We start from the raw sequence: 7,961 nt of genomic DNA, 5'->3' as shown, positions 1-7,961 counted from the left end.
ACCGCGCAGGCGCACACACACCTCCCCACCGGCCCGGCGCCCTCACCGCGCAGGCGCACCCCCCCTACACACCACTGGGCCGGCGCCGTCACCGCGCAGGCGCACACCCCCTCCCCCCCTCCGGGCCCGGCATCGTCACCGCGCAGGCGCACCCTCCCCCCCCAACACTGGACCGGCGCTGCCATCACGCAGACGCACACCCCCCCCCCCCGCCCAGTACCGTCACCGCGCAGGCGCACCTCGCCCTCCCCGCCCAGCGGCCCGGCACCGTCGCCGCGCAGGCGCATACACCTCCCCCGGCCTGCTTCCCCTCTCCCGCCCGGCTCCTTTAATAATAATACTAATAAAAGTGGTATTTCTTAAGCGCTTACTCTGCGCGAAGCACCTTTCTAAGCGCTGGGGCAGATACCAGGTCATCAGGCTGTCCCACGTGGGGTTTCCAGGCTTAACCCCCATTTTACAGATGAGGGAACTGAGGCAGAGAGAAGTGAAGTTCATTCAGTCGCATTTATTGAGCTCTTACTGTGTGCAGAGCACTGTACTAAGCGCTTGGAAAGTACAATTCGGCAACAGAGACAATCCCTACCCAACAACGGGCTCACAGTCCAGAAGGGGGGAGACAGACCACAAGACAAAACAAGTAGACAGGCATCAATAGCACCAAAATAGATAAATAGAATTATAGATTTATACACATCATTAATAAAATAAATATGTATCTATAGACACATAGACGCAGCGTGGCTCAGTGGAAAGAGCCCGAGCTTGGGAGTCAGAGGTGGTGGGTTCTAATTCCAGCTCTGCCACTTGTCAGCTGGGTGACCTTGGGCAAGTCACTTCACTTCTCTGGGCCTCAGTTCCCTCATCTGTCAAATGGGGATGAAGACTGTGAGCCCCACCGGGACAACCTGATCACCTTGTATCTCCCCCAGCGCTTAGAACACTGCTTGGCACCTAGTAAGCGCGTAACAAACACCAACATTATTATAGACACGATTGCTGTGGGTCAGGGAAGGGGGTAGAGCAGAAGTCGGAGCGATGGGGAGGGGAGGAGGAACAGAGGAAAGGGGGGCTCAGTCTGGGAAGGCCTCCTGGAGGAGGTGAGCTCTCAGTAGGGCTTTGAAGGGGGAAAGTGTGCGAGTTTGGCACTAAGTTTTCCACTAAGTCACACTGCTTCAAGGTAATCAGGTTGTCCCACATCGGGCTCACAGTCTTCATCCCCGTTTTACAGATGAGGTCACTGAGGCACAGAGAATTTAAGTGACTTACCCAAGGTCACACAGCAGACAAGTGGCGGAGCCGGGATTAGAACCCACGACCTCTCAAGCCCAAGCTCTTTCCACTAAGCCACGCTGCTTCTCTGAGGGGATGGACAGCTTTGTATCCAATGCATGTATTCATTCATTCAATCGTATTTATTGAGCGTTTACTGTGTGCAGAGCACTGGACTAAGTGCCTGGAGTGGACAATTCGGCAAGAGATAGAGACAATCCCTGCCCACGACGGGCTCACAGTCTAAAAGCGATTTGCTTGTATCCACCCCAGCGCTTAGGACAGTGTCGGATACATGGTGAGGGCTTAACACATACCATCATTATTATTTATTTATTTATTTAAATTACTCTTACTTTGCCCAGCCCCCTGAGAAAGCAGAGGCCCCCAGGGAGGGGGGCAGATCCTGGGTGGGGGAGCCAACCCGGCTAAGGGGCAGGGCTAAAGGCCAGGTCATAATAATAATAATAATAATGTTGGTATTTGTTAAGCGCTTACTCTGTGCCAAGCACTGTTCTAAACCCTGGGAGAGATACAAGGTGATCAGGTCGTCCCACGTAGGGCTCACAGTCTTCACCCCCATTTGACAGATGAGGTCACTGAGGCTCAGCGAAGTGAAGTGATCTGTCCAAGGTCACCCAGCTGACAAGTGGCGGAGCTGGGATTAGAACCCACGATCTCTGACTCCCAAGTCCGGGCTCTTGCCACTAAGCCAGGCTGCTTCTGACAGGTGTGGGGTGCTCATCCATTGGGGTGGTGGGGGTGGAGGTGAGTGAGGAGCAGCCCCCTCCCCCAGGCCTCGCTGGGGACCGGTCACAAGGCTTCCTCTCCCCCACGGCCCTCCACGCTCACGCAATGAGTCACCGGGGAAGAAGTTCTGACGCCGGGCCTTTCCCGCTTACTAACTCCAGGTTAATGAGTGTGTCCTGCCCGAGCTGCTCCCGCAGGAGCGAGGGCTGGTGGCCTTGCTTAGCTCTCCTCATTCATTTGGTTGTATTTACTGAGCGCTTCCTGGGTGCGGAGCACTGTACTGAACGCTTGGAAAGTACAGTTCGGCAACAAATACAGGCAATCCCTACCCAACAACGGGTTCACAGTCTACTACTATTAATAATAATGGTATGGATTAAGTTCTTACTATGGCCAAGCACTGTACTAAGCGCTGGGGTGGATATGAGCAAATCGGGTTGGGCACAGTGCCCGTCCCATGTGGGGCTCACCATCTCCATTTTGCAGATAATAATAATAATTATGGTATTTGTTTAGCGCTTACTAAGTGCCAGGAACTGTTCTAAGTGCTGGGGTAGATACAGGGTCATCAGGTTGTCCCACGTGGGGCTCACAGTCTTCATCCCCATTTTTCAGATGAGGAAACTGAGCCTCAGAGAAGTGAAGTGACTTGCTCAAAGTCACACAGCTGACAAGTGGAGGAACCGGGATTAGAACCCACGACCTCTCGACTCCCAAGCCCCTTGCCACTGAGCCACGCTGCTTCCCAGGTTGTCCCACATGGGGCTCACAGTCTTCATCCCCATTTTCCAGATGAGGGAACTGGGGCACAAAGAAGGGAAGTGACCCGGCCAAGGTCACACAGCAGGCAAGTGGCGGAACCCATGACCATCTGACTCCCAGGCCCTTGCTCTATCCACGAAGCCACGCTGCTTCTCAGCGCTTCTCTGCTACTAAGCATTTGGGAGAGTCTGACGGAACCAACAGCCACATCCTCGAGGCTGTGAGCTCGCTTTGGCCCAGGATGGTTACTCTTTATTCCTGTATTGTACTTTCCCAAGCGCTTAGTACAGCGCTCTGAACACAGTAAGCGCTTAATAAATACGATTGAATGAATCCCTGCCCTTAACGAGCTGCCCCGACTTTCCCTCCCCCGCAGGTGCCAGTTGAGACGGTAGAGTTTCCCTTCAAGAATGACCCATGAACCTCGGTCCAGAGTGAGAACCGGCGTGGGCGAATTGTTGTCAAGGCTGCTGACTTGTGCAGCACCATTCGCACTCTCCTCCTTTGCCAGTCCTTTCCCCGCAGGGGCCCAGAGTGGAAATGAACGCAATTAGGTCAGGCGGGGACCTACACACTGCAAAGTGCATGTATGGGCTTCGCCCACGTCTTGCGAGCTACAGGCAGGAACGAGATGAGACTCCCAGAGCGAGCGACGCTCTTCACCTGCACCGATAGCAGGCTACCACGCCGGCCGCGTAGTTTAGGGCTAATAATAGTAATAATAATACCTGTGGAATTTAATAATAATAATGTTGGTATTTGCTAAGCACTTAGTATGTGCAGAGCACTGTTCTAAGCGCTGGGGCAGATTTGCAGAGTAATCAGGTTGTCCCACGTGAGGCTCACAGTCTTAATCCCCATTTTACAGATGAGGGAACTGAGGCACAGAGTTCAGTGACTTACCCACAGTGACACAGCTGACAAGTGTCAGAGTGGGATTAGAACCCATGACCTCTGACTCCCAAGCCCTTGCTCTTTCCATTGAGCCACTTCTTATGTGCCAGGCACTGTACTAGACGCTGGGGTGGATATGAGCAGTGTTGGACACAGTCCCTGTCCTGAGAGAAGCAGCGTGGCTTAGTGGATAGAGCACAGTCCTAGGAGTCGGAAGGTCATGGGTTCTAATGCTAGCTCCACCACCTGCCTGCTTTGTGACCTTGGGCAAATCACTTCACTTCTCTGTACCTGTTATTTCATCTGCAAAATGGTTACCGAAGCAGCATGGTCTAGTGGATAGAGCTCGGCCTTGGGAGCCAAGAGGATCTGGGTTTTAGTCTTGGTTCCACCACTCATCTGTTGTGTGACCTTGGGTAAGTCACTTCACATCTCCATGCTTCAGTTCCCTCATCTGTAAAATGGGGAGGACGACAGTGAGCCCGACGTGGGCCACAGACTCTGTCCAACCCGATTAGCTTGTATCTACCCTAGCGCTTAGAACAGTGCTTGACATACCATAAGCACTCAACAAATATCATCATTATCATTATTATTACAGATGAGATAACTGAGGACCAGTCAAGTGGCTCGCCCAAGATCACACAGCAGCAGACAAGTGGCGGAGCCGCAATTTGAACCCAGGTCCTTCTGACTCCCGGGCCTGTGCTGTACCCATTAGGCCACCCAGCTTCACTGCTGCCGCCACACCCATCCCTCCCCGACCTTCTGATCAGGTAAATAACAGGGGTTGAAGTGGCCTAGATTAGCCTCCGGGCCAGGAGCTGGAGAGACCAGTATCTCAGTCAGATGGGGCTGAGTCTTTGAAAACAGCTCCAACTAGAATCACTCCACCTCCCTCCCTTCCAGCTTCCTCCATTCTTTTTTTTAATGCTATTTCTTAAGCGCTTACTAAGCATCAAGCACTGTTCTAAACACTGGAGGAGACGCGAGGTCGGCCCCAGTCCCTGTGTCAGGTGGGGCTCACATTCTACTTAGGAGGGAGAGCAAGTACTGAATCCCCATCTTACAGATGAGGACACTGAGGCACAGAGAAGTTAAGTGACTTTCCCAAGATCACACAGTAGATTAGTGGGGTTAGAACCCGGGTCCTCTGGCTCCCGGGCCTCTGCTTTATCCACTAAGCCACACTGCTTCTCTGACCAACAAAGCAGGAGGGTCTGCTCTGGGGCCAGGAGAGGCCTGTGGGAAGCAAGGCCGCTTAGTACAGTGCTCTGCACACAGTAAGCGCTCAATAAATACGACTGAATGAAAGGCCACAGGAATGCCTTCCCTCAGGTCAATCCCTGGGGGCGGGGGGGAGGGACAGAGAGAGAAAGAGTCAGAAATCCCAGCTTTGGGCCCAGCCTGACTCAGTACCCCATCGTCGGAAATAACAGCGTGAAGCCTGTGTACTCCACCAGCTCTCGGTCTCTCTGTGATGGGGCCAAGGGCCTTTCTAAATCACGAGCAGACGATCCACCCAGAGCAAGGGACTTTCCCTGGAGACTCTAGACCCAAATTCCCCTTTCCTCTCCAGCCCACTTAAAAGGGTGCCTGTAAATTCCAGGAGCAGCTGAATTTTTCCTGAGTAATTCACCAGGATATGGCGACTCATCAGAGCACAGGCCTGGGAGTGAGAAGGGGTTCTGCCACTTACCTGCTGTGTGACCCTGGGCAGGTCATTTTGCTTCTCTGTGCCTCAAGTATCTGTAAAATAGGAATTAAATCCTACTCCCTCCTACTTAGGCTGTGAGCCCCGTGTGGAGCCGGGATTAGAACCCGGGTCCTCCGACACTCAGGCCCGTGCCCTTTCCACTAGGCCACGCTGCGTCTTTTGGGGTGAACTGCTGGAGACTGAGTGACCAGACCATTGCCCAAAGGCAGCCGTCCCTTCCAGTAAGGTTCTCCGACCGAGACACTGGGATAGGTGTACAAGAAAATCAGATAGGGCACAGTCCCTGTCCCACAGTCTAAAGAGGAGGGAAGAACAAGTATTCAATCCCATTTCATAGGTGAGAAAACTGAGGCACGAAGCAATTAAGTAACTTGCCCAAAGTCAGGCAGGTAAGTGGCAGAGTCGGAATTAGAACCCAGGTCTCCTGACTCCCAGATCTGTTGTCTTTCCACTAGGCTATGCTGCTTCTCTTCTATTTCACAAAACCCTCCTTCAATTAATTCACAACTGCCTAAGTCAAGTCAACCCAGGACCCACCCTTAGCCTTTAACATTGCATAGCATTGAGTGCTTTCTGTGCGCAGAACACTGTACTAAGCACTTGGTTGAGGACAATACAAGGGTTGGTAGACACATTCCCCGCCCACAAGGAGTTTACAGTCTAGAGGATACTTTAATACTTTCCTCTACACTCATACATTTTTTATATATTTTTGTACGCCTGTATATCTGCGCGTTCATCTATTGCATCCTGATCTATTTGTACTTCTAGCTCTTTCCTTACACTTCCTCCCACTCTTTGAAAAAAAATAGTAATTATGGTACTTGTTAAGCACTTACTATCTGCCAAGCACTGTTCTAAGCACCGGGGTAGATGCAGGTTAATTAGGTTGGATCCAGTCAAAATGTGGGTCTGCTCTGCTCCCCCATTAGGCTCAAAGGTCCTGGAGGGCAGGATCAAGTGTGTTGCTTCAATTGCCCTCTCCCCAAAACTCATTATAGTTCCTCCCACTCCGAGGGTGCTCAACAAATACGTTCGATGGATAGATTGGGAAGGCAACATTCACCCCCGGGGAAGGGCCCGGTGTATCTGATGCCCCAGAGGACCCCTAAACTCCTGCAGATCAGAGCAAGAGGAAATAGATTTGTAATGCAGCAGGAGGGAGTTGCGTCAGACATCTGAAAGGACTTCCTGGAATGCAGGGGTAAGAGACGCTGAAGGGAGTGGCTGAGGTCGCGGACAGGTCCACGACCTGTCCTTCTCCGGACCTTTGAGAGAACATCTGTCCAGGGGAAGGGCATGGCCTAATGGGTAGAGCACGGAGCTGGGAGTCAGGAGGTCATGGATTCTAATCCTGCCTCCGCCACTTGTCTGCTCTGTGACCTTGGGCAAGCCACTGAACTTCTCTGGGCCTCAGTTACCCATGTGCAACATGGGGATTTAGACTGTGAGCTCAAAATGGGATAGGAAATGGGTCCACCCCGATTTGCTTGTATTTCCCCCCTCCCCAGCGCTTAGTACAGTGCCTGGCACAGAGTAAGCCCATAACAACGACCGCAATCAATTAGTATTACGAGGCAGGGGGATGGACAGGATCAACTCCGGAGGGACCATTCCAACCTCAAGCGTACGACCTGTCTCTTCCCCTTCCTCTCCCATTGGCGGATTCATCCGCCGATTATTGGGGGTGGGGTGGTGGGGAGAGGAGCCCCTCCAGAAGAGACAAGCCGGCTCTGGGTTTCGCTCTAGGGCTTTAATGCCATTTCACCAGGCTGGGTGCCAGGCGGGAGCAAGCTGGCAGCCGTTTTCATGAGAAACCATCCAGGAGCACAGCACCAGGAACGCCCCCGCCGCCCCATCCCATGCCCACACAGCCCGAGTGCCCTTGGGTCCAGCGAACTGTTCCCCAATGGGGCGGAGGTGCCCTCACTCAAATTTATCCCCCAATCCTACAGAGGAGACGTCCCCCTTTCCTCCTTCCCCTTCCCCTCACCCCCAGAGTTTGAGGAGAAGTTTTCCCACAGGGCTGGTCGGACACTCCGTCCTAGAGGAGGAGTCCATTCTGAGGTGCAGGTGGGGAGGAGAGAAGGTTGGGGGCATGGCGGCAGTCTAGCAAAATGGGGAGAGGGGCACAAGCTCCATCCGGACTGGAGCCCAGCTCCCAGTGAGGGTCTGGCCGGTGGTCACTGATTCTGTGGCATCCTGGTGCCCTCTCTATGACCTGGGGCTCCCTTGATTCCCCAGAGAATGATTCGGTCACCCGAATCTGACCTGCAATACAGAGAAGAGGCCCCCTCCTCCCTCCCCTCCGCCCCTTCTTCCTCCAGAGCCCCATGGTGTCATCTTCCTGGAGGAAAGGGGGAAGTGAAGCCAGTAGGGCAGGGGGAGGGGGAAGGGGGCATTCTTCCTGCCCCACTAAAGACACGGACAGTCTAGTAGCCACTCTGACCCTCTGACCCTCTCACTCAGCAGGATGGGGGTGAGTGAGCACGAAGCTCCCCTGCTGGCCCCCTATTCTGTGACCCTGACCCTGGGGGTTCATTTAGACCCCGGGCCTTGCCACACT

This window comes from Ornithorhynchus anatinus, chromosome 17 (genome assembly GCF_004115215.2).
Source record: "Ornithorhynchus anatinus isolate Pmale09 chromosome 17, mOrnAna1.pri.v4, whole genome shotgun sequence".
Taxonomy (NCBI): Eukaryota; Metazoa; Chordata; class Mammalia; order Monotremata; family Ornithorhynchidae; genus Ornithorhynchus; species Ornithorhynchus anatinus.
The sequence above is the reverse complement of the archived record's forward strand: the minus strand, read 5'-3'. Positions refer to the sequence as shown.